At 36.9% G+C, this 27,096-nt stretch overlaps 1 protein-coding gene across 3 annotated transcripts in view; it reads right to left on the bottom strand.

Annotated features, from left to right (window-relative positions):
* Nucleotides 1-27,096, bottom strand: part of FSTL5 (follistatin like 5) — an 873,413-nt gene that overhangs the window by 228,911 nt on the left and 617,406 nt on the right. The window lies entirely within an intron of this gene.

Here is a 27,096-nt window from a genome sequence, read left to right as displayed (position 1 = left end):
GGCCAGAAACTATAAAACTCTTGGAGGAAAACATAGGCAGTGCACTCTTTGACATAATGACAGCAAGATCCTCTTTGAACCACCTCCTAGAGTAATGGAAAAAAAAAAAAAAAAGGACCTAATTAAACTTAAAAGCTTTTGCACAGCAAAGTGAAAGTGGAGTCTCTCAGTCGTGTCCGACTCTTTGCGACCCCATGGACTGTAGCCTATCAGGCTCCTCCATCCATGGCATTTTCCAGGCAAGAGTGCTGGAGTGGGCTGCCGTTTCCTTCTCCAGGGGATCTTCCCGACCCAGGAATCGAACCCAGGTCTCCCACATTGCAGGCAGACGCTTTACCGTCTGAGCCACAGGGCAAAGGAAACAGTAAACAACATGAAAAGACAACCCTCAGAATTCAGGAGAAAATAATTGCGAACCACACAACTGACAAACAATTAATCTCCAGAGTATAATGCAGATCCCATAGCTCAATATCAGAAAAAGAAACAGCCCATTCAATAAGTGGGTAGAAGACCTAAACAGACACTTCTCCAAAGAAGACATTCAGATAGCCAGTAAACACAGGAAATATGTTCAACGTCACTAATTATTAGAGTAATGCAAATCAAAACCCAATGAGGTATCACCTCGCACCAGTATGAGTGGCCATCATCAAAAAATCTGCAGACAATAAACGCTGAAGACAATGAGGAGACAAGGGAACCCTCTTGCACTGTTGGTAGGAATGTAAATTGATTCAGTCACTATGGAGAACAGTATGGAGACTCCTTAAAAAACTAGGAATAAAACTACATATGAAATACTGTTTCTACTACTGTGCATATACCCTGAGAAAACCATAATTGAAACTGATACATGTACTTCAGTGTTCATAGCAACAATATTTACAATAGCTAGGACATGAAAACCTAGATGTCCATTGACAGATGAATGGATAAAGATGTGTTACATATATACAATGAAATACTACTCAGCCATAAAAAAGAATGAATTTCAGTCAGTTTTAGTGAGGTGGATGAACCTAGAATTGTTATATAGAATGAAGTAGATAAGAAAGAGAAAAAAAATCATATATTAATGTATATATATGTTAAATCTAAAAAAATGGTATTGATGAACCTATTTTCGAGGAAGGAATGGAGATGTAGATATAGAGAATGGGCCTGTGGACACAGTGGGGAGGGAGAGAGTTGGATGAATGGAGAAAACAGGATTGACATATATACAGTATAAAATAGATAGCTAATGAGAAATGCTATATATCAAGGAGCCCAGCCTGATACCCTGTGATGATCCAGAGTGATGGAATTGGGGGAGGAGGGTGACTCAAGAGGAGGCTGATATATGCCTAATTATGGCTTATTTGTGTTGCTGTATGGCAGAAACCAACAGAACATAGTAAAGCAATTTACCTCCAATCAAAAAAAAAAAAAAAAAGAGCATCATGCCAAAGTCTGGAACACATATTGATTCAAAGCTTTTAATTAAGTCTCTATCCAGTAATTAGCTCAGCACTAGGTAGGTACCTGAGCAAAGACTGCAGTAACCACATAAGCAAAGTAAAGAAATTGGATGCATTAAACTTTAACAAAATTAATTAAAAAAAAAAACTTCTGTTCCCCAAAGGACACTATTCAAAAAGCTAAAAAATACCCTTCAGAGGAGAAAATATTTTTGAATTATTTGTTTCATAAGAATCTTGTATCCGAAATATGTAAAGAACTATATAACTGAACATTAAAAAGACACCTAATCAAATCAAAACAATGGATAAAGGATTTGAATAGTACATCTCAAGAAAGATTTACAAATGAGCAATAAGCACATAATTTAAAAAATCTAGCATCATTAGTCACTAGGAAAATGCAAATAAAAATCTCTATGAGATACAACTTAAAACTTGTTGGAATGGCTAAAATTAAAAAGATGGATAGTAACAATATTGGAAGGGTGTAGAAAAACAGGAAGCTTCAGACTTTGCTGATGAGAATTGTGCATATACTTTGGATCACAGTTTGGCAGTTCCTTAAAAAGTTAGAGAGTAATTATATGTATAAAAAATTCACTTCTAGGCATATACTTAAAAGAATAAAAACATAAGACTATACATAAGCTGAGCATGAATGTTCAAAGTAACCTAAAAGTGAAAATAACTCTAATACCTATGAACTGTTGAATGGACAAACATAAAATTATACATCTATATACAACAGAACAATTTTCTACTTAAAAGGAAAATATACAGATATATACTACAACATAAATGAATATCGAAAACACACTAAATGGAAAAATAAGTCTCAAATTGTATGAGTCTATTTGTATGAAATATTCAGAATGGCCAAATCCATACAGGTAGAGATTAGTGGTTATCAGGAGCTGAGGGGATGGAATGATGGGATACGACTTCTAATATATATGGAGTCATACTATTCTAAACTGTAATCACAATGATGACTGAAAACTTCTGTGAGTATACTAAGAACCACTAAATTACATATTTTAAAGGGGTTAGTTTTATCATATGAAGATTACATTTCAATAAAACTGCTATTAAAATAATTTATGCATGGAATACATAAATATTATAAATGTAATATATTAAAATAAAACTGTGTATCACCTTGTCTAATGACATCTTTATGAGTATGGAACAATTTATAAATCTAGAAAGAAGGAATAATCAATATGTTTACATAAAGAAGAAACACTCTGAACTACAAAATATTGTAAGCGTTAAAAGATAATAAACCACAGGATATCTATGCAAAATAAAAATAACAATGCATAAATGTATTTTAATCCTTAGTTGCAAAGCAGTTATGTCAGAAATTGCTCTAATTCAGAAATATTGACATATTCAACCTGTAAACCAAATCTATGAGAAGAGACTTCTAAAATCCAGCCATTTGATAGCAGAAGATACTGATAAGTCATTCCCTAAATCTCACTTGGCCCTTAATTAGTAAATAGTTTCAGGTTTGAAAAACTGGGCAGGCTTATTCCAGAATGTGGGCTTTAAACCCCTATACATGGTACCTACCTTGCCAATCATAGATTGACCTAGTGATTTAAAGAATAAAGAAGAAAGTGAAAACAAAATGTCCAAAACAGAGATCAAATATCCTGGTAGGTTTGAAGGAAAGAAGCTAGAAATACAGTGGAAGTGTATGACGAAAATGGAAGAAGGGAACCTGGACAGATCTGAGGTCACAAAACAACAGCGTTCAAAGTAAGTCAACAGTCTCCCTGCTTTCTCAACAACAGAAAATAAAGAAATAAGGTGTTGATTCACTCCCTCCTCTTAAAGTGTAATTTGTAATACCGCCTCTTAAGGCAACATTTATTCTCATGTTCTTATTGTTATAACAATTATATCTAAGCATTTATAATTTCCTTTCAATTTTTTTATAATGAAATGACTATTCATTGTTACCTCTTTTTCTCAACTGTAACTATTGGGTTGGCCAAAAAGTTCCTTAGGTCTTAAGTAAAAATAAAAGAGATATTTTCCATTCTCATTAAGAAATTTATTGAACATCTTCACCACTTTGTTTTGCAATCTTCTGCTATTTTTCAGGTGACTTTATAATTCCATCTTCCCCAAACTTTTTATCTTTTTGAGCAAAGAACTGTTCCAGGTACCTTTTTCAGTCTTCCAGGGAATTGGAATTTTTTCCATTAAGAGAATTTTGTAAAGACTAAATAAATGGAAATTTGAAGGTCCAATGTCTGGTTAATAAAGCAGACGAATCAGAACTTCCTAGCCAAGCTATAAAAGTTTTTACCTCGTCATCAAAGAAACATGTGGTTTTGCATTATCTTAATGGAAGATTATGCATTTTCTGTTAAATAATTTTTGACACTTTTCATTAAGTGCTATTTTTATTTTGTCTAACTTGGAGCAGTACTTGTTGGGAAATAATTGCTTGGTTTTCCAGAAGGAGTTCATAATAGAGGATTTCCTTCCAATCCCAGAATATACACATCAATTTTGCATAAAGACTGGCCTTTGGTTTGGTTGGTGATGGTTCAGTTCTATTGCCTTACAATCTCTTTTTTCCCACAGTATGCACTTGTCATTGCCTGTCACAATTTGCTTTAAAAATGGAATATTTTCCTTATGTTTAGAGAATCATGTATGGAAATACAGTCAAGTGGCTTATTTTTTTGGCTTAACTTATGTGCAACCCAAACATCAAAGCAATTAACATAATCAAACAGGTATAAATGATTTCCAATGCTTGATTTGAATATTGGTTATCTCTCACATAAAATAATGTTGATTATGTTGATTGTTCTCAATGAATGTCTCAATTTGATCTCCATCAACTTCAACTGGTCTCCCAAATCATGGAGCATCACGCAGCAAGAAATCTCCAGGGCAAAACTTCACAAACCACTTTTGACAAAGTCGATTCATCATAGTACCTTCTTTATACACTGTACAATTCATTTTGTGTGTGTGTGTGTGTGTGTGTGTGTGTGTGTTTTGGTTACACTTTATCTTTCTTGAGATAATAAAGCATAATATGCCAAAAATGTTTCTGCTTCTGTATTCACTATTAAAATTGCTACACAAAAATTCACATATTTTGAATTTTTAATGCACACTGATACAGCAGCTCATAATACAATCTTACAAAAATGCTTCAAATGAAGTTCAAGAAAACTAAGCCCTACTAGAACCATTTTGTGGAAAAAAATGAGTGAATATTTTGGGCAACCCAATATAAGAGATTAGGCATATCATGTTTTGGCACCTCCCAGGGGGATCTCACGGACTTGCAGGAAAAGCCTTACATCTTGCCTGATAGGAGAGGATTTAGAGATTTAACCCTAACAAGAATGTCAGTGTTTGACACCAATGTGTCATAGCATCCCCTACATGACCATGGGTTACCATTTAAAACAGGGATTCTACACCCCCACCTAGGCTACAGAGCAGAAATGCCAAACAGAAAGGCCAGAATTATTCCTCAGGTTAACACTGAAGCAGGTAGGTGACATGCAGTTGGTATAATATGGGGAAAAGCCAAACATCTGTAGAGATCAATTAAGGATTTAAAATATCTTGAGAAACATTATAAGCCAAACATAACTCTCGATAACCTGAAATGTAACAGTAAGATTCTCAGTTAACGTAAGGCAAGCAAGCACATAGAACATGGACTCCTCACAGCAGAATAGATTAAGGGAGACCAATTCAGAACAAAGGTGAAATCCCTCACTGGACAAGAATAAATGGAAATCAGCATAAAAACCCAAAGTATGTCTAATATGTGTAATTACGTTTATATTTATTTATGCCAAAGTGCACACACATGTCTTAAAGGCAATTTTCAAATAACACTTTTTTAAAAACTTTTTATTTTTTACTGGAGTATAGCTGATTCCCAGATGGTGTTATTGGTAAAGAACCCACCTGCCAATGCGGGAGATGTAAGAAATGTGGGTTTGATTCCTGGGTTGGGAGGATCTCCTGGAGGTGGTCATGGTAACCCACTCCTGTATTATAGTCTGGAGGATCCCGTGGACAGCAGAGCCTGGCGGACTACAGTCCATGGGGTTGCAAACAGTTGGACACATCTGAAGTGACTTCGCAGGCATGCACATAGTTGATTTACATACAATGTTATGATAGTTTCAGATGAATAGAGCAAGAATTCAGCCATACACAAACTTACATCCATTATCTCCAAAACTCCCCTCCCATCCAGGCTGCCATATAACGTTGAGCAGCATCCCATGTGCCATAGAGTAGGTCCTCATATTTTTAAATATCCACAAAACCCGAAATAAACAACTTTTCCAGATGTTTTCCTACATAACTACCTAGAAAACACTGTCCTTTCCAGATTACTATAATCAAGATTCTTTCACCCAATGATGTGAAAATTTTCCAAGAATATAACCTTTGGAATGTTATTTTTCTATGTATTATTCTGCAATGTGAAGTCCCTTTAACTTAGATATTTTCTAAATTAGCATACTGTGTAACCCCTTCTAGTTTCTATATTTTTTCATATTTTTTCCTGTTTCTTTCAAGTAGAAGCAAAATCTTTCAGACTCAGTTTGTTTCAATATATCATTTTATAATCACCTTCTCATATAGCATTTCTGAATAAACAAGAGTGTCCCACCCCTTCAGATGAAACACAGATTGCTTCACTACATTTATAATACAACTCAACAAATATTTATTGAACACTTGACTATGTCACATGCTGTGATAAATAATTTAAATAAATTACCAAATTTTAACCTTAAGCAACTTTTTAAAAATGTTCTACTGTTAGCTTCATTTTATATAGAAGAAAATTGAAATATGCTGATAATTTGGGGATGATCTGAGATCACCAACTGCTATGGTCTGAATGTTTGTGTGCCTCACCACACACTTCATCTGCTGAAATCCTAAAACTTAATGTGACAGTGGGCCTTTGGAGGTTTATTAAATTGTGAGGGTGGGGACCTTAAGCATGGTTTTCATGTTCTTGTAAAAGAGACTGCACAGAGATGCCTTAGCCATTCCTTGCTTTGAGGACACAGGAGGAGGACTCTGGTGTTGAACTGGGAAAAGGGTATCTTACTCAGAAGACTAATGTGTGGATGCCTTGTCTTGAACTTGGCCTCAGAACTGTGAGAAATACTTTTTTGTTGTTTATACCATCGAGCCTGTAGTCTTTTGTAACAGAAGCCCAACAGAATAAGACATCAACCAAACAAAGGGGTCTAAGATTAACACCCAAATGGTCACATTACAGAACAGAACTCTTGTTATTAGGCAATCGTTCAATGTTTCTTTAATTGGTTACAATATCGCTTATGCCTCATGCTTAGTTGTTTTTTTTTGTTTGTTTGTTTGTTTTTTCGTTTTTTTGCTACCAGGCATTTTAGCTCCCCAGTTCAGTTCAGTTCAGTCTCTCAGTTGTGTCCAACTCTTTGCGACCCCATGAATCGCAGCACACCAGGCCTCCCTGTCCATCACCAACTCCCGGAGTTCACTCAAACTCACGTCCATCGAGTCAGTGATGCCATCCAGCCATCTCATCCTCTGGAGTCCCCTTTTTCTCCTGCCCCCAATCCCTCCCAGCATCACAGTATTTTCCAATGAGTCAACTCTTCACATGCGGTGGCCAAAGTACTGGAGTTTCAGCTTTAGCATCATTCCTTCCAAGGAACACCCAGGGCTGATCTCCTTTAAAATGGACTGGTTGGATCTCCTTGCAGCCCAAGGGACTCTTAGAAGTCTTCTCCACAGTTCAACACCACAGTTCAAAAGCATCGATTCTTCAGCCCTCAGCTTTCTTCACAGTCCAACTCTCACATCCATACATGACCACTGGAAAACCATAGCCTTGACTAGAAGGACTTTTGCTGGCAAAGTAATGTCTCTGCTTTTGAATATGCTATCTAGGTTGGTCATAATTTTTCTTCCAAGGAGTAAGCGTCTTTTAATTTCATGGCTGCAGTCACCATATGGACTTCCCTGGTGGCTCAGACAGTAAAGCATCTGTCTACAATGCAGGAGACCCGTGTTCGATCCCTGAGTTGGGAAAATCCTCTGGAGAAGGAAATGGCAATCCACTCCAGTACTATTGCCTGGAAAATCCCATGTACAGAGGAGCTTGGTAGGCTACACTCCATGAGGTGGCAAAGAGTCAGACATGACTGAGTAATTTCACTTCACTTCACTTCAGTCACCATCTGCAGTGGTTTTGGAGCCCCCCAAAATAGTCCATACTCTTTCCACTGTTTCCCCATCTATTTGCCATGAAGTGATGGGACCAGATGCCATGATCCCCAATCAGGGATCAAACCCACACTTCCTGCATCGGAAGGCAAAACTTTAACCAGTGAACCTCCAGGGAAGTCCCACACAATTCTTAAACCATATTCTTGTCCCAATTATTCATTATTTTAGGGAAACTTCAAAATTACTTGTGGAGTTTTTTCATACCATTACATCAACCCTATACTTTACCTCCATCCTGATTCATCATTTCTACTCTTTTCATATTTCATTTTCTCAGCAGTTTTTCCAATCTTAAATAGATTAAAACAACTGTGTGATTTGGATGCTTGGCCACAGTTGAAAGTTATGGCTTTAGAACAGATACTACTTGAATTCAGAGACAAAATTTGCACTTATTTTAAATCCCCATCACACCTTTATAATCTTGCTGCAAATAGATTCTCCATAAATATTTCTTCAGTGATTAAATCTTTATGAACCTCTATACCATTAGAAAGTCGCCTCAAGGCACTAATGTCTGGAAAGTCAATACAAAATAAAAAAACACCTAAAATCACTTATTTTGTTGAGCTGATTGCTTATATTCTTAAAGGCAGCACAAAAGGGAAATAGAAAAAAGGAAAATCTGCAGCACATTTCTAAAATTTAAATAGTTTATAGCTACTATTTATTGACTATAAGCAATGGTTTAAGGGTAGTAATGGCAAAGTTTAATCACCTGCAGATGACAGGCAGTGATCATTCAGGATGTACATGGCAATAAACATAAGGTCAGATTATACCAGAATAAAACAGCAGAATTTAAGGCCTGCATTTATCCATACACATTTGTTATGATTAAAAGATAAATCCCATCCATTAGAAAATGGTACATTTTGAACTTAAGTGTACTTTCCTATTTCATATTATGCTTTTACTGATCGTTTCAAATTATATGGTCCCAGTATTACTAGACTTTAAATGAGGTTTTCCATGTAATATACGCTGTTTCGATATACACAGACATTAATTTCCTTTCTAATTTCAGTTACGCTAGTATGCTGTTACTTTGTAATGTTGTGAAAGTTATTTTACTAGATTTTTATGTATACAAAATATATTTTTATAAAATAGTAATAAAAGCAATTTAAGATAGGATCTATATATTGAAATTGATGGAAGTTCTATAATCTCATAATTTATATGGTTTTCTAAAAATCATGGAAGTTTCTTTCCAGTCTTTTTCCTTAGATGTTTAATCTATCACCAATTAAAAGCACAGAGTATGATAAAGTCAAATAATAAAAATTCAATTTGGTCAATACACTTCTTTTAATAACTTTTTTCTTAAAGCAAAGAATTTAATGTATCAATTTAAAGAACTGGAATAGAACAGTAAACTAATATGAGTGGGAAATACTTTGAAAAACAAACACAAAACAAAATTTTGATTATTGGTAGAAAAATCAAAATGATAAAAAAACTGTGACTAACAATATTATTTGGGATATATGTAAATAATTATATAAATTATATTTCATCTCCTTAAGAAAATTGCTCACAAAAAGTCTCCATCAATATAATAGTAAGTAATAAAAATAAGCAAAAATATCAATCACTGTTACAGAACCACTCTTCAAGGTATTTTGCATACATGCAGTCAGATGTGCCTTGAAACTGACAAAGTTCACGTTTCAGAGCCCTTCATTTGTGCAAGCCCCTCCCAAGGGCCCGACAGTAGCCATGGAATGTGTTTATATGGACATATATTTCTGTGAAATTTAGAAACATAGTTATAATTTTCTGTGATTTCTTTTTCTGCTGGAATTAATATCCTATGTTTTAACTAATTGTCAATAATAATTTTTGTCCTATTCCTTATACAGAGCATCTTCAAAATGTAGGTACTCTAAAACATAAAGATCCATATAACTTTGAACTGTAATATATTAATTAACCATATTAATTACTCGCATTGACAATATGTTTTACACACAAAGAAACAGAGGTCAGGAGGGTTGAGTAGCTTCTCTATGAAGGAAGGCTATTAAGCTAATAACACAGTAGTCATAACTAGGCCACCTGAATCTGGTTCTAAGGTCACACTTACTGGCCCAAGTGTCTTCATGGATGCATCCCCAATCTCAGGGTCATATGTATTTAGGGTGCAGTACTGCTCAATTTACATAAAGTCCAAAATAGGCAAAAATAAACTGTGCCTTAGATAAATACCTTTATGGTAAGAATAAAAAGAATAGCTCATGGTATGAGCTATGGCTCATACCATGGCTCATGGTAGGAATTATAACTGAGTAAAAGAAAACTATAATGAGGAGGAATCTACAAAGGCTTCAAGTGTGTTTGTCATACTATATTTTTAAATGAGTATCGAGTCTATAGTTATCCATGTATTATTTCACTTTAAATTGTACACACCTCAGACTTATCCTTGTTTAAGTGTAAATAAACTGTTTTTTGAAATATTAAAAAAGTAAAATTAAAAAAAAAATACTAGGATGTCTCTAGGCAGATAAGTGGCCATCTGCTAATACAGGGGACACATGTTTGATCCTGGTCCAGGAAGATTCCACAGGCCATGGAGCAACTAAGCCCATGCATCACAACTACTGAGCCCACGACCTAGAGCCAGTGCTCTGCAACAAGAGTGGCCGATGCAATGAGAAGCCCATGCACCACAAGGAAGAACAGCAGATGCTCTCTACAACTGGAGAAAACGTGCATGCAGCGACAAAGACTCAGCCCAACCAAAAACAAATAAATAAATAAAAATTTTAAAATATCTACTAAATGTTAAATCAACACACTTCAAGTACATAGCTTCCCCTAAGTATATGTAGAAATTCTCAAAATATCTTATTACTTTAAATAGAGAGGAATGGCACTTCTTAATTTAGTGAACTAAAACCATTTAGATTTTAAGCTATATTTTGGTGTATTTCAAAGAGAATAAATACTTATTTTGGTTTCCTCAAAAATATTAACGACATAATAACCAAAGGTACCTGGAAGCTGATGACTTTTATGTAATTAATGAAGTAATGATATGTATTACGGCTCCATCTTACGACAGATATATGAAAAGTATACTAATCCAACAAGAAGAAGAATCTGGGCCACCTGCAAAATCACATTCTTCTTAAACCTATCACAGTGCTGACTTCTTTGAAAAGCAATAACGAGGGAAATATGGGGAGAGGTGAAGTAAACCTCCAGACAGACAAGACACAGGCAATCACTCACCTTGCCCAGAGCATTGCAATGAAACAAGGCAGGCATCTGCACAGGTACTAAAGGTTATCAACTAACTTCTTAGGGAACCGCTGAAAGCTGAGCAGCCACAGCTGTGAGAATAGAGAGTCCTGGGAGCACGGACACTTGCAGCCCCTTCTCCATGGACCAGCAGTTTGCTCCTGGAAAGACTGGGGGCAGGAGAGAGCAGAGGAAGCATCCCTCCCATAACAGCACTGCTGAGAGAAAAAACAATTCTTACCTGGATCCTTCTCCCGGATGGAATAAATTCTTAAGCTGCTGAAAAAGGGCAGCAAATCCTGTCACTTTCAGTGGGTGAAAACTCACGAGCTTGGGTGAAGGAGAGGGGCAAGAAAGCCTCCTAGTTTCAGATATTTAAAGAGCCTTTACTACTGGCGCTTCCCTGGTGGCACAGCTGGTAAAGAATCTGCCTGCAATACGAGAGACCTGGGTTGGGAAGAACCCCTGGAGAAGGGACCAGCTACCCACTCCAGTATTCTGGCCTGGAGGATTCCATGAACTGTATAGACAATGGGGTCACAAAGAGTCTGACATGACTGAGCTACTTTCACTACCACTGGAGGAAGACAGCACCACCGAGGAAACTTGGCTCAAATGACTCAGAGACACATGAAATGCCTAAATCTGATGCTGAATGAGGAAACTGTAGAAAACTTTGCTCCTCACCGCCCAGGATAAGGAGCTCCAAGAAACCAGCAGCAGGAGACTAATGGAGGGACAAGAGTGTTGAGAGATGAAGGTGCAGGCTTATAGGGAGCACCTAAAACTGAACGTGGACCAGACACAACCAGAAGGTGCTCAGATATTCCGTCCATCTGCTCCCTCCCTAACCACAAGGTAACACTGAAGGAATCTGAGGCTCACAGTGCATTGACAGTAATCGTCACAACCAACAAAACTGAAACAGAGCTCCTCAATAAATGCCAAGCAGGAAGAGAGACATGTCTATGCCCAGGCGCAAATAATATTTACCTTGATCTCTGGCACCCGACAGAGTATGTAGATTTAAACTAAAAGTTATGAGATATGGAAAGGAAAAATAGTCTGCTGTTGAGAGACAAAACAAACAACAAGAACTAAAAATCAGACAGGGGATTTAAAATGACTGTGATTAATACGTTACAAGCGCCAATGGAAAAATCTTGAAGACATTCCTGAATAGATGGGTAATTTCAGCAGAGAAACGGCAACAATAAGAAAATGTCAAAGGGCATGCTGGAAATAAATTTACCCCCCATACACAGTAACAGAAATGAAGAATATCTCTGACAGGCTCATCAGTAAAGCTGACACATCCAAGGAAAGCCTTGGTGAACTTGAATATAGGTCAATACACATTACTCAGATGGAAACAAAAGAGGAAATTATTGAAAACATTCTTAAAAGAACAGAGTACCCAAAAGATACTGGCCCATATCAGTGTAAAATATGCTTACTTGAAGCCTCAGAAATAAAAGAGAGCGAGAATGGAGAGGAAAACATTTGAAAAATGAATGGTTAAGAATTTTCCATAGATAATGAACAAAAATGTAACCTATAAATACTGGGTTGGTCGAAAAGTTCATTCAAGTTTTTGTATAAGATGTTATAGGTAAACCCGAATGAAGCTTTTGTCCAATCCAATATATTCATACTGCTAAAGGCCAAAGGTAAAGAGAAGTATTAAAATCTGTCAGATAAGTGTACACAATCATCTTCAGGAGATGGAGTCTCCTAGGTTTTTGAGATCAGGTGGTAACCACAGTAAAGATATCACATGCCTGAAAAATTTATCTTTCAATGAGAGAAGTGAGGGATGAAAGAAGGAGATTAAGAAAAATCAGTGAAGAGAGGTAACAAGGTCAGTTTTCCATCACAAAACTTACTTTTCCTGGCTAGGAAAATTTGGATCACCCAGTAGTCCATAGCTTTATTATAAAAATCAGGCAATCATTCAGTTGATCGTATGAGCACATATGTTTGCTTTGCTGCTCAGTCACTCAATCATTCCCAACTCTTTGTGACCCCCAAAGCTGTAGCCTGCCAGGCTCCTCTGTCCATGGGATTTTCCAGGCAAGAATACTGGAGTGGGTTGCCAATTCCTACTCCACGGGATCTTCCTGACCCATAGATTGAACCCACATCTCTTGCATCTCCATATAAATAAAATATAAACACAATTTTTTTAAATGACCAGATTCAGGTGCTAATATATATTCAAGTGATAAAACTATCCATTTATTGGTATTTGTACTCAATATGCATTTCTTATGGTTTTCTTGCAATAACATTTGTTCCTTACTTTCAATGTGGTTTTGATCATTATCTTTCCAGATTGATTTTAATGTTCCATTAAATTGAGTTTAATACTCATTGATAGCTATTTTACATATCATGAATTAAATTGGCAAATAATATTGTGCTGAATCTATTCAGAATTACTACCATGAATTATCAGTTTTGAATCAAAAGAAATTTGGAAACTTGAAAAAAGCAAGCACATCATTCAAGAAATAATCATTACTTTGCCGACTAAGGTCTGTCTAGTCAAGGCTATGGTTTTTCCTGTGGTCATGTATGGATGTGAGAGTTGGACTGTGAAGAAGGCTGAGCACCGAAGAATTGATGCTTTTGAACTGTGGTGTTGGAGAAGACTCTTGAGAGTCCCTTGGCCTGCAAGGAGATCCAACCAGTCCATTCTGAAGGAGATCCGCCCTGGGATTTCTTTGGAAGGAATGATGCTAAAGCTGAAACTCCAGTACTTTGGCCTCTTCATGCGAAGAGTTGACTCATTGGAAAAGACTCTGATGATGGGAAGGATTGGGGGCAGAAGGAGAAGGAGGCGACAGAGGATGAGATGGTTGGATGGCATCACGGACTCGATGGAAATGAGTCTGAGTGAACTCCGGGAGATGGTGATGGACAGGGAGGCCTGGCGTGCTGCGATTCATGGGGTCTGAAATAGTCGGACACGACTGAGCAACTGAACTGAACTGAACTGAACAGGAAGCATAGGGTGATTTGAACATGGAAATTTTAATCAAAACGATAAACTATAACAAGTAATTGTCTATAAATAAAGGATATTCCATAACCCCTACAGATAAGATGGGGAAGCCCAGGAAGAGACTCTTTTTTGTAGAGGGTGCCTCATTAGAGAGTAGAGAAATTCACTGAGACTGCAAAGTCTCCCAGGGTCCCCCTTTTGGGAACACCCCACTGAAAAACCACTATGGCATTGCTAGAGAAATCTGCCCATGGGGGTTACCCTGAACTGCTACAAATCAGGTAATTTTGGAGCCCAGAGCTGGAGGAGCTGTGTGTTCCTCTGAAGCCTACACACTGAGAAATTTGCACTTAGTGCAGGAGCCTGTCTAGAAAAACACACCAAATTTGGGAAAGAAACCCCTTCCTTACTCTAGTTACCCTCTGCTAACAATGCATGCCATCTGCTGCCAGAGAAAAATTTATGAGGTCTAGATGTATTATTCCAGGGCCATCATTTAAGGGTGATTTGCAGAAAAGAGTCAATGCATCAATAACCAGTACATCAAATTTTAATATCTCTCAAGAAAAATGCCAATTTGGAAAATTAATGGTCAGCTCTATGGCTGACTGAATGTCACACATTTTGCACTACATACACTTTCTATTCTAATTATTCACCAATAATAAGGGAAAAGAAAAAGTTAATGCACAGAGAATAAATTCAAAAGCATCTCGGAGATGGTTACATCAGGATTCTCAATTTGTGAAAACTCACCAAACTGTACACTGAAGGTTTATGTAGCTGTCTTTATCATTTCCATATTTCAGTAAAAACTTTAAAATAAACAATACATGTTGCAAAGTTTAGTTTCTGATTATGTCGCCTGTGCAGGGCACTCCATAGAATTCACATACTTAACCCTATTGACACATTTTATTTCTCTATATTTCAACTGGCTATTTAATTGCAATAACTCTTAATTGAAAATAACTTTATTTCCAGATTCTAAATCAAGGTTTGTTCAAAAAACAATACAACAATTATCTTATTTTGGAAGTAAATGCTCGCCAATCATTCAAAATATGTTTCTTTTTAATGAGTTCTTACATCTTCCTTGTTTATCTCTAAAAGAAGATAATTGCCATTATAAATACTATCAGGAAACTGCTTCCAACAGTATTAATTATCTTATGGTAAAGATCAAATGACTCACATCTCATTCATTAAGTTCTTTTTTTACATAAAATGACATATATTTTACTTACAATATGTTAGTTTCAGGTGTATAGCATAGAAACCCAACATTTTTATAGGTTGCAATTTATACAAAGTAATTATAAAATATTGACTATATCCCTTGTGTAACTTACTTATGTTATGCATAGTAGCTCGTGCCCTTTAATCCTCTTCACCCATTTTGTCCCTTTCCCCAATCTTTCTCTACTCTGGAAACCACCAGTTTGTATCTGCGAGTCTGCTTCTTCTTTGTTATATTTGTCCCTTTATTTTTTTCAATTCCACATATACTTGAAATCATGCCCTTCATTGACATCAACTTGGAGACCCAACTCTTGTCTCCAAAGTGAAAATTGAACTGTCTTCACCTTTCAAGAGAGGATCATTCCCTGTTTCAGAAGACAAGTCTTCTCAACAGCCTTGTTATCAAATGCATAAACCCAGCTGAAACCATCCAAGACCGGTCAGTTCAAAGCTTACCCATAAGCTTTTCACAATTAAATTCAAACTTGATACTTCATATGGTTACTTTGCTGGATGAAATCAGTTCAAGCTGTCAAGAACTGAGAATGGTCTGATATTTTTTCATACTTACAAGCAAATAAGTAAGCCTGACACAGTTTTGTGAATGCTGGCAGAAGACAAGAGGTTCCTGGATCAGAGACAAATGGCTTTATTTCTCATGGCACAGCAAGGTGCCTGAGTTTCAAACTTGCATCAGCTCCCCCTGACCCCTATTCCCATGGGAGCCCTGTGAATGCTGTAGACAGTAAACAAACCTGTACTCTGCTTTGCGAATAGCAATATTTCTATCTTCAAGGACTGTGTATCCTTACACGTATAGCTCAGAACACAAACTGGAAATGCCTCTGCTCACAAGCCATGCAAAACTATGACACCTGTGGGCCATTTTGTCTTAATGTATTCTCATACTAATGAGAATCTTGAAGATTTCATTTTGAAATAAACATTTTATTTATTTTATCAGAACAGTACATGTATGTGTCAGAAAACTTCAATTTCAATAGACAAAATTATGCCTGCTAATTATGCCAATTAAAAATATACTGGATTATTGAAACTCTTCTTGCTAACAACAAAATGGTTAAAAATCTGAGGTTTTAAAAATATTGAAAGTGTGGCTTCCCCTCTTTTGGATTGCATTTCTAAGTTCAGTCATGTTGGACATTTTGAAAGTGATTCTTTGGATGTGTAGGAGTTACATGTGCTCCAATCAGAAAAATAAAGCTTTATTATAGAATCCTTAAGCTAGCCATAGCAATAAAGATGACTAACTCAGAGGTGTGTGTGTGAAAGCTCATTTGTCTCTGATTCTTTGCAACCACATGGACTGTAGCCTGCCAGGCTCTTCTGTCCATGGAATTTTCAGGCGATAATACTGAAGTGGGTAACGATTTCCTCCTCCAGGGGATCTTCCCAGCTCAGGGATCAAACTGATGTCTCCTGAACTGGCAAGTGAATTCTTTACCACTGGCATCTCCTAGATGTACATCACACATAACATCCCAAACCAGTTATATCCCTTCACCATTCCCAACATGTGCTGCTGGTTTCAGAAGAAACACGATTCTAGCCATGTTATAACCAACTTTGCTTTAAAATTGAGAAATCTGAGGTGAATGCATGACTGAGACCAATAAGTAGAATTCAGGTTTCTGAAATACAGTGAAGTACTGCTCTAAATATGAGGAAAGGGAGGACCATTTCCTTACGGACAACCTTGCTCCTCTCATGGAAACCTACTCTAGATGTCACAGAAAGAGCTGGAAAACCAAGATTCTGCACAAACCTCCTTGAAATAATTATATAGTTGCTTACATATTGATATACAATTAACATTGCATTTATTTCCTCTCTAACATATTTTACTTATATTTTGGTTGTACATTTTGTTTTTCTGTTGAAATTGTTTGTGCCATAATTTTTATCTGCTAATTTTCAGTGCAGATATAATAAGAAATGGATTTGCCTAATTTTGATTTTCTGTAACTTATTTTCTCATTCATAAGACAAAATAGGCAACCTATTTAAATTTAATGTTATAAAAAGAAGATTTAGAATTACATCTAAGATAATTCAGCATATTTGTTTTGAGAAGCAGTAAGCTGAAACAGAAGACCTGAATAAGTTGCACAAGGTTTTAGAACAGATGATATCAATTATATATGTGTGTATATATAAATATATATATAAATATATATATATATATATATATATATATATATATATAACTTCCTAAACCAGTTGATTATATTTCATTCATCATATCATGGTCTTTGCAATTTAAACATGAATACCAAGAAAATTGAGATATTTGTATTTTCTTCATCTTTTTTTAAGACTCCTGCCTGACAGGGAATAGCCATTCTGATTGATTTTACTGAGGATCATGTTTTTAGTGAGGGTCAGGTACTGAGAACAGTGCTTTGGATCAGAAAATCCATGATGCCATGTATGGTGAGTTTTTAACTTAAGAGGAAGCAGCAACAGAAACATCCCTAATCCAAATCTTGAGATTAGAGTCTACAGAGGGGACAGAAAGAATGGCAGAGGGGTGTTCAGGAGTCTTAGAAGAACCGTGCCCAACCCAAGATGTCTGTGACCCTATGGTAAGGAAGATGGTATTTAAATGCCAGGAGGTCAATATCTTCCTAGCTCTCTCTCTTGGGTTCATGAAATGGAATGTCTCATGAAAAGTAGACCCTGCATCTAAACCAAGTGCAGGTGAGGCAGATTTGAGTAGATATGAAAGGCACAGTGTGCCAGGCAATGCTGTGAGTGTGCCAGGCAATGTTAAGTGTGAATCACCTGATTGTATCCTCGCAAGGTCCTGGGTAGTGGGCAGGATGGTCTCATTTTACAGATGAGAAAACTGAAGTTCATAGTGGGGAGTTCCTGCTGGTAGGAAGTGTTCCCAGAGCTTGAACCAACCTAGCCTCTTTGGAGGCTTTCTGAAAAAGCACTCAGCTATAGCCCAGTACCTGCTCATGGAAGGTCATGGATACAATTTCAAAGGAGGACCTGACAGAAGGGACACTGTGGTGGATTTGAGTGAGGATTTGAAGGTGGTTTTCTGATGCTCCAGAAATAGTGGGCACAATTGTAGGGTGTGCTGAGGGAGATGCTGATCTCTCAGCTGTCGGGGGACATGGATTGAGAAGAGGGTCACCTGAGGGAATCTTGGTCTGACCTGCCCTATGGGAGCTGGATCTCCTACTTGTCCATGATGCAGGCAGGAAGTGATTTTCCATTTCTTCCCATCACTGGTGAAACACTAGGTGATTAATCAGTAGAATGAAGGCAAAATGGTGAGAGAATAAAAGACATCTTTCCTTTAGTTCTGGAGACAGGTTGCCTCACCTAAGCATCACACTTGAGCTTGAAGTGCTATGATCACCCACCATCCTTATAGCAATGCAAAGTGTGGGGTTCTGAAGGTCACAGATTGTGGCTGTAATCAGGTGCAGAATGCTGGAGAGCACACAGTGGGTCCTGCTCACAGGTGACAACCCAGCATGGGAATTAGGAGATCACGGTACTATCTTACTTATGTGTACCATGTGTCTTTCCATTATAACATGAACTCCAGGGCACAAGGATGGTATCTTTTTTTTTTTTTAAGCTATGGTCTTAGATCATATTTTCCCTGAAATTCCTTGCAATACTGCTGCAGAGCAATTTCTCTGTGAGAAGCAAGACTAGGCAAAAGGAGAGGGTGGTCTGTGATGCTGTCAGAACAGTGTCCTCTGCCCACCCATTCAGAGTTGGAAACATTCTTGTTTGTTACCCACAAAACAAGTGGTATTTGTATTTTCTTTAAATTTCTTCTTTAGTCTCTCATTCATTTATCTAAAAAATTTTTATTTATAACTCAGTACATACATTGGTCTTCCCAGGTGGTACTGGTGGTAAAGAACCCACTTGCCAATGCAGGAGACACAAGAGACTAGAGGTCAATTTCTGAGCTGGGAAGATTCCCTGGAGGAGGACATGGCAGCCCATTCCAGTACTCTTGCTTGGGGAAGCCAATGGACAGAGGAGCCTTGTGGGTTACAGTCCATAGGGTTGCAAAGAATCAAACACAACTGAAGTGACTTGGTATCTATGCACACATACGCTCTACAATAGTTACTATAGGTTCTATTCCTCATTAACTAAAAGCTAGCAATGTTATGTATTTTCATTTACTTATGAGTTTTTCTACTTTCATTTTAAATGTTATGGAACACCTGCTATGGAATAAATACCATTCAAGTACAGTGTATAGAACAGAACAGTGAGCCAATTGAATAAATCTTGGCATCAGGAGGCATAATTATAGCGAGGAGAATCAAACAGTAAACACAAGGAAGCTCATCTCCAAGGAAGCTCATATCCATTGTAAAATTATGTTAGGGAAAAATTAAGGTGGGAAAATGACTTTAGATGGAATGGCCATTGAGAAAATTAATTCTTGAGGTAGGTTGATAGGAAGTCCAGTGCATTCGAGGAGGAGGAAGAGACAAACATTTTTATTCTACATTCCTTTGCCTTAGTCATGTAATACTTTTTTTTCTTAAGTGCTGATTTGCTATGGCAACAATCTATTTCAATTAAGACTAACTTCCCCAAAGAAGACATACGGATGGCTAACAAACACATGAAAAATGCTCAACATCACTCATTATTAGAAAAATGCAAATCAAAACCATAGTGAGGTACCACTTCACAGCAGTCAGAATGTCTACGATCCAAAAATCTGCAAGCAATAAATGCTGGAGAGGGTGTGGAGAAAAGGGAACCCTCCTACACTGTTGGTGGGAATGTAAACTAGTACAACCACTATGGAAAACAGTGTGGAGATTCCTTAAAAAATTGCAAATAGAACTGCCATATGAGCCAGCAATCCCACTGCTGGGCATACACACCAAGGAAACCAGAATCGAAAGAGACACATGTATCCCAATGTTCATTGCAGCACTGTTTATAATAGCCAGGACATGGAAACAACCTAGATGTCCATCAGCAGATGAATGGATAAGGAAGCTGTGGTACATATACACAATGGAGTATTACTCAGCCATTAAAAAGAATACATTTGAATCAGTTCTGATGAGATGGATGAAACTGGAGCCGACTATACAGAGTGAAGTAAGCCAGAAAGAAAAACACCAATACAGTATACTAACACATATATATGGAATTTAGGAAGATGGCAATGACGACCCTGTATGCAAGACAGCAAAAAAAAACACAGATGTGTATAGCGGACTTTTGGACTCAGAGGGAGAGGGAGAGGGTGGGATGATTTGGGAGAATGGCATTGAAACATGTATACTATCATGTAAGAATCGAATCACCAGTCTATGTCCGATGCAGGATACAGCATGCTTGGGGCTGGTGCACTGGGATGACCCAGAGGGATGTTGTGGGGAGGGAGGTGGGAGGGGGGTTCATGTTTGGGATTGCATGTGCACCCGTGGTGGATTCATGTCAATGAATGGCAAAACCAATATAGTATTGTAAAGTAAAATAAAGTAAAAATAAAAATTAAAAAAAAAAAGGCTAACTTCCTTTGAGCCCAGAGCTAATGATTACACAACAAAATAATACATCTTGCTCAAAGATATGTTTTTCTTTAAGCTCCATTCTAATGATTATATAACAACAAGGTATCTTGCTTGAGGACATGTTTCTCCTTAAGAGAAACCCATTCTTTCTGGCTAATCTTTTATTTTTTAATTTAAATTTATTTGCTTTATTTGGAGGCTAATTACTTTACAATATTGTATTGGTTCTGCCACACATCAACAGGAATACACCATGGGCATACATGTGTTCCCCATCCTCAAGCCCCCTCCCACTTCCCTCCCCATACCATCCCTCTGGGTCATCCCCATGCACCAGCCCCAAGCATCCTATATCGAACCTGGACTGGCAATTCATTTCTTATGTGATATTATACATGTTTCAATGCCATTCCCCCAAATCATCCCACCCTCTCCCTCTCCCACAGAGTCCAAAAGACTGTTCTATACATCTGTGTCTCTTTTGCTGTCTCTCATACAGGGTTATCATTACCATCTTTCTAAATTCCATATATATGTGTTAGTATACTGTATTGGTGTTTTTCTTTCTGACTTACTTCACTCTGTATAATAGGCTCCAGTTTCATCCACCTCATTAGAACTGATTCAAATGTATTCTTTTTAATGGCTGAGTAATACTCCATTGTGTATATATACCACAGCTTTCTTATTCATTAATCTGCTGATGGACATCTAGGTTGCTTCCATGTCCTGGAAACAACCAGGGTGGATGAAATTAGAATACTAACACCATACACAAAAATAAACTTAAAATGGATTAAAGATCTAAACATAAGACCAGAAACTATAAAACTCCTAGAGGAGAACATAGGCAAAACACTCTCCGACATAAATCACAGCAGGATCCTCTATGACCCACCTCCAAGAATATTGGAAATAAAAGGAAAATTAAACAAATGGGACCTAATTAAAATTAAAAGCTTCTGCACAACAAAGGAAACTATAAGCAAGGTGAAAAGACAGCCTTCAGAATGGGAGAAAATAATAGCAAATGAAGCAACTGACAAACAACTAATCTCAAAAACACACAAGCAACTCCTGCAGCTCAATTCCAGAAAAATAAATGACCCAATCAAAAAGTGGGCCAAAGAACTAAACAGACATTTTTCCAAAGAAGACATACAGATGGCTAACAAACACATGAAAAGATGCTCAACATCACTCATTATCAGAGAAATGCAAATCAAAACCACAATGAGGTACCATTTCATGCCAGTCAGAATGGCTGCTATCCAAAAGTCTACAAGCAGTAAATGCTGGAGAGGCTGTGGAGAAAAGGGAATCCTCTTACGCTGTTGGTGGGAATGCAAACTAGGACAGCCACTATGGAGAACAGTGTGGAGATTCCTTAAAAATCTGGAAATAGAACTGCCTTATGACCCAGCAATCCCACTGCTGGGCATACACACAGAGGAAACCGGAATTGAAAGAGACACATGTACCCCAATGTTCATCGCAGCACTGTTTATAACAGCCAGGACATGGAAGAAATCTGGCTAATCTTGTACTGATGTTATCGCAAGATGTATGTTGTGGGAGCTGGTCTGGTAAGTCCTTTATAACCTTGAGACATTCTTTTGATCTATTGTTAGTAACCAGTTCAAAAAGCATATAATGCCTTGCGAAAACTAGCGAGGGGGGTACTCTTTCTGCCCTCTTCTGATGTCTATGTCAGAAGAGTTCCCTATCCCTTTTCACTTTAATAAAACTTTTGCCACACAAAGCTATAAGTGACTGAAGCCGTGTCTTTCGCCCCAAAGCAACATTTTCTCCCTCAGAGATCACAAATCCAACACCGTTCACCATAAGCAATCAGCCATGAAAGTCTTCTCTACCAGGGGATGTCTTTCTAATGGGAAGTTGAGTGTTGGAAAGAAGCTGCCATGAGAGGATCCAGAAAGAGCTACAGATGAAGCTGCAAAGTTCTGAGCTGCTGGAGATGCCCTGGTGGTGTCATCATCACAGGTTCCAGGGCTGTGTGGGGTCACTGAGGGAAAGAGAAGAGGGTAAAATCCAAGATGTTGCCAAAATTTGAGGTAGTGAGTGGGGCACATATTGGCAAACAAGAAGGCTGAAGGTCAGCCACACATACAAAAATAAAATCTGCAACATGTGGGAAGCCAGGAGAGAAAAAGAGATGCTTCACATTGTACTCCTTCTAATAATTAACAAACTCAAATTCAAAGGACAAAGTTGAACCTTAGCCTTACTTTCAGAAGAAGGGAAAGCAATCAAATAATATATATGTGAAAATGCATGCATGCTCACTAGCCAAATCGTGTCTGAATCTTTGAGAGCCCATGGATTGCAGCCTACCAGTCTCCTCTGTCCTTGGGATTTCCCAGGTAAGAATGCTGGAGTGGGTAGCCATTTCCTCCTCCAGAGGACCTTCCCAACCAGGGATGGAACGGGTCTTTTGCATCTCCTGCATTGGCAGGCAGATTCTTTACTACTGAGCCACCTGGGAAGTCCAATGGTAAAATTATTTTGACTTAAATGGAAATGGTGTATTCATACTAACTTATGAATGAAAATGTTCTATCCCTACTCATTTTTAGGATAACAGTACATAGTCCAGTAACAAAGTCATGAATGAACAAGGGTTATGTCAAAGTTTTCAAAGTGTGTTTTCTCAGTAAAGAAAAATACAATTAGTGACAGTTTAGAGGATTATAAAAGTCAGATTTCTCTAGTTTCCCCTTCTCCAGAATTCTATGATTGTGTTGTGTGTGTTAAGTCACTTCAGTTGTGTCCAACTCTTTGCAGCCCTATAGACTGTAGGCTCCTCTGTCCATGGGATTCTCCAGGCAAGAATACTGGAATGGGTTGCCCTTTCCTCCTCCAGAGGGTCTTCCCCACCCAGGGATTGAATCTACCCCTATTAAATCTCCAGAATTGGCAGATGGGTTCTTTACCACTAGTGCCACCTGGGAAGCCCAAATTAATCTACTAGAATCATAATCATATTTCTATGATTCTGGTAGATTAACTTGGTGCTGAATCCACACTATGGCATTTAACCTTTGTGATATTCATTAACCCTCATGAGCATATTTTCACAGGCTTGTATAAAATTTTTTAGATTCTTCTAACAAAGATAAAAGGGTGGAGATGAGAAGTATGGGAGACACAGTGCCTTTTTGAGAGAACTACTTTAGCTAGGCATAAAGGGTTATGAAGCTTCAGAGGGAATTCTTGCTCATGAATTGATAGGCTAAGATGGAAGTTAGGAATTTGAGGATGTATGAAAAGATGTTGAGATGGAATCTATAACAGAAACAAAATTTAAATGATAAAGGCAAGTCCCATAAACTTTTGTTCTGTAATTATCATCTATAAAATGGTGAAATATGTAATAACTACCATTTATAAGACTCAATAATTTAATTTGTAAAAAATACAAATGTGTTGGCAATGTGACACTCATAATATAAAACCTTAATATTGTTGTTTTGTTATAATAATTTTAAGTATCTTAACCGTTATGGTTTAAGATTGAATTCTGAAATTTAAACAAGTTTGGAGTTAAGTAAGGTAGTAAAATTTTAACCAAGCCTGAGGCTAACAATATCTATTGAACCTAAAATATAATCACAGAATTTCTTGGAAATTAATACCTGATATAATGACCCCAATACTTATCATGCTGGCCTAACCATGTGAGTACTTAAGAGGGGTGATGCTGATGATGTGAAGATAAAGGGTAGAGAAGGCAGCTTAGGGAATAGAGTGGGAGTGAGGAGGGAAGGTCACATGGAAATCAGAAAACAACGTCTCTGGTCACTTCTTCAAATATTACCCACTTTAAGAAAACATTCAGGCAACTTCGTAGGCAGAAATTCTATTTATATTTCAGAAATATTCACCTGAAACTTCCTTTAAAGAGAACAGTCTCCTATAATCTTTAAAATTACAAATAACAAGTTTTGTTCATCATGTCTCTTTTCTAGAATGTTTCTGGTCTGTGAACTAGCAATGTAAGTATACAGAGTTCAGAAAATATAATTAAGGCTCAAGGTCATGTTTAAAATATTTATGATCTGGGAAGACTGATTGAAACAAACATTAAATATGCAAAACATGAATTTCTAATGCAGTTCAATTATATTCCATATGTCATTGACTATTTAATTAAGACCAGTTTGTGTTTTACTTTTTTATACTTATAGCAATATATATAAAATATTCCCAAATTATTTTCATGTTTAAAGAAACAAAATATCTGAGCATTTAAATTTTAAAAACGATATGGGCTTCTAATAGATTATTGCTATTTAAAATACTTGAGCTTCTAATTTACTTGAACTCCTGAAAAAGGAACATCACCAAGTCATTTTAAATACGATATGACCAATATCTTCTGTAATATTTTACACTCCTTTAATAATTAATTTATCTCAGAATTATAAAAAAATAAATTCAGTGAAAATGGCATGGCTATAAAGCTGAATTGCTATGTATGTATGCTATGTATGAATAAAGCTGAATGCTAGGTATTCTGTTAAAGTTCTCACTCGTTTTCTGTATGAACCCAAAGATCTGATATTTAACAATTATGTAATTCTGAGACAGTAAGATGAACTCCTTGAACCTCAGTTTCCTCATCTTTAAAGTAGGTTAATAAAACATTTTATTTGATTAAATTAAATTTGGGTCAGTTAGTTAATATGTATACTACCCATAAAAAATTGACTTTCATTAAATCAGAAATAATTTAAAAGTAATATATCAGAGTAGCAAAAGGAAGTTTTGAAATCAGAACCTTGGAAAGGATTCAGATTCCATTCTCTATTTATTGTATATATTGACAAGTTAACTGACCTCATAGATTACTAAGAATAAAAATGCTTCTGTTGTATTATACATGTACATGAAGACCTTGGTAAATTCATGTAATCACTATCATTGTCATTTATGATTATATTACAACCATCTATTCTCATTAATAAATCTTTTACCTAAATTCTGATAGAAAATTATTCCTGTATGCCATCCACTATAGAATTTACTATATTTAAAATGATTTTATTCTCAGGGAGTAAGTAATCACAATCATTAAAAAATTAATCGATCCCTCTTCATCATTAATGGTAGATAATGCTGCACACAATATGTCAGCAAATTTGGAAAACTCAGCAGTAGCCACAGGACTGGAAAAGGTCAATTCTCATTCCAGTCCTAAAGAAAGGCAATGCCAAAAAATATTCATATTACTGTACAATTTTACTCATTTCCCATGCTATGAAGGTTATGCTCAAAACCCTTCAAACCAGGCTTCAGAGGTATGTGAATCGAGAACTTACATATGTACAGATTGGGGGTTTTGAAGAGGTAGAGGAACCAGAGATCAATTGCTAACATCACTGGATCATGGAGAAAGCAAGGGAGTTCCAGAAAAGCTTCTGCTTCATTGACTATGCTAAACTCTTTGATTGTGTGGAACACAACAAACTGGAAAATTCTTAAAGAAGTGGGATTACCCTACAACCTTATCTCTTTCCCGAAAAAACCTGTATGCAGGTCAAAAAACAACAGAATCAGATATGGAAGAACTGACTGGCTCAAAATTGAGAAAGGAGTAAGACAAGACTGTATATTGTCACCATGCTTATTTAACTTATATGCAGAGTGCATCAAGTGAAATGCCAGCCTGGATGAATCACAAGCTGGAATCAAGATTGCTGGGCCAAATATCAACCACTTCAGATATGCAGATGATACCACTTTAACAACAGAAATTGTAGAGGAACTAAAGATCCTCTTGATGAGGGTGAAAGAGAAGAGTGAAAATGCTGGCTTGAAAATCAACATAAAAAAAAATTAAAAAAAACTAAGATTATGGCATTCAGTCCAATTTTTTTTCATGGCAAATAGAAGGGGAAAAAGCAGAAGCTGTGACAGATTTTATTTTCTTAAGCTCCAAAATAAAAGTGGATAGTGACTGAAACCATGAAATTAAAAGACACTCTTTGGAAGCAAAGCTTTGACAAATCTAGACTGTGTATTAAAAAGCAGAGACAGCACTTTGGTTTTTCTAGTAGTTATGTACGGATGTGAGATTTGGATCATAAAGAAGGCTGAGAGCTGAAGAACTAATGCATTCAAATTTTGGTGCTGGAGAAGACTCTTGAGAATCTTTCGGACTGCAAGGAGATCAAACGAGTTAATCCTAAAGGAAATCAACCCTGAATATTCATTGGAAGGACTATTGCGGACACTGAAGCTCCAATACTTTGGCCACCTGATGCCAAGA

Source organism: Ovis canadensis, chromosome 17, assembly GCF_042477335.2.
Source record: "Ovis canadensis isolate MfBH-ARS-UI-01 breed Bighorn chromosome 17, ARS-UI_OviCan_v2, whole genome shotgun sequence".
In the NCBI taxonomy this organism is placed as follows: Eukaryota; Metazoa; Chordata; class Mammalia; order Artiodactyla; family Bovidae; genus Ovis; species Ovis canadensis.
The sequence above is the reverse complement of the archived record's forward strand: the minus strand, read 5'-3'. Positions and strand labels throughout refer to the sequence as shown.